The sequence below is a fragment of the Papilio polytes genome, unplaced genomic scaffold, assembly GCF_000836215.1.
Source record: "Papilio polytes unplaced genomic scaffold, Ppol_1.0 DF821405.1, whole genome shotgun sequence".
In the NCBI taxonomy this organism is placed as follows: Eukaryota; Metazoa; Arthropoda; class Insecta; order Lepidoptera; family Papilionidae; genus Papilio; species Papilio polytes.
The window spans coordinates 1-841 of record NW_013527799.1 but is presented as its reverse complement, the minus strand read 5'-3'; the positions used below and the strand labels follow the sequence as shown (position 1 = coordinate 841).

The 841-nt window shown below is 31.9% G+C and overlaps 1 long non-coding RNA gene across 1 annotated transcript; it reads right to left on the bottom strand.

Moving 5' to 3' along the window:
* Positions 1-841, bottom strand: LOC106108683. Its single transcript, XR_001225961.1, has 3 exons — positions 798-841; positions 404-518; positions 1-65 (listed from the first exon to the last, which is right to left on the bottom strand). It is a non-coding gene; the product is annotated as an uncharacterized LOC106108683 (long non-coding RNA).

Below are 841 nucleotides of genomic sequence, written 5' to 3'. Positions count from 1 at the left end.
CCACGCCATATTTGTGGCAGGCTTGACAATTTACCAGGACCAAATAACCGGGAAAATAATAATACCTGTGTACAAAGAGTAACAATCAAGGACCATTGTAATATAAGCAATATAATTCAAAATTGTGTACTACTAGCTTTTGCGTGGGACATTATCCGAGAGAAATGTGTTCTTCCAAATTATGCTCTACATCTATGCTAAATTTTAGAGATGCAATAGGCAATTTAGAGGATATAACAAACATCCATCCATCTATCGAAACACTAACCATTACAAGTATGACAAAATGACCATTGGTAAATATTTAAATTTGTTATAACATTGATTTTTGTAATATGAATAGAGCGGAAGAATTACAGTTTTAGCTGCTGTTAAAATAAATAATTTTGCTCTTAATACACACCTTGTCAGGCCGAAAATCCGGGAAAAGTTCTGTTACATCCACATTAGCATATTTAGAAGGCAGCATAGCCGCTAGAGGTGTTTCCAATTTCTTTGGTTTATCCAATTTCTGTTTACTGTAATAACAAATGAGATTAAATTAAACAAACACAATAATGGCTGAATACTGAAACAAGTAATGTATAAGCATCTTAAATGATAAGTCCAAAAAATCCTAATTGTAAGTGACTTAAAATCTGATGCATGTCAAATTTTAATTGTGTAAGCAAGTTGTACATAATTTGTAAGAAAAAAAGTATTTAACATTCATTACATTATTGGGATGTAGGAGGTAGGAGAACTCTACAAATTAAATATAGTAAATTAAATCTTTGAATATTGATGATAATACTAACGGAACAGTTGAAGGCGGTGGCATAAGTCCTCCATCACCTTCCAT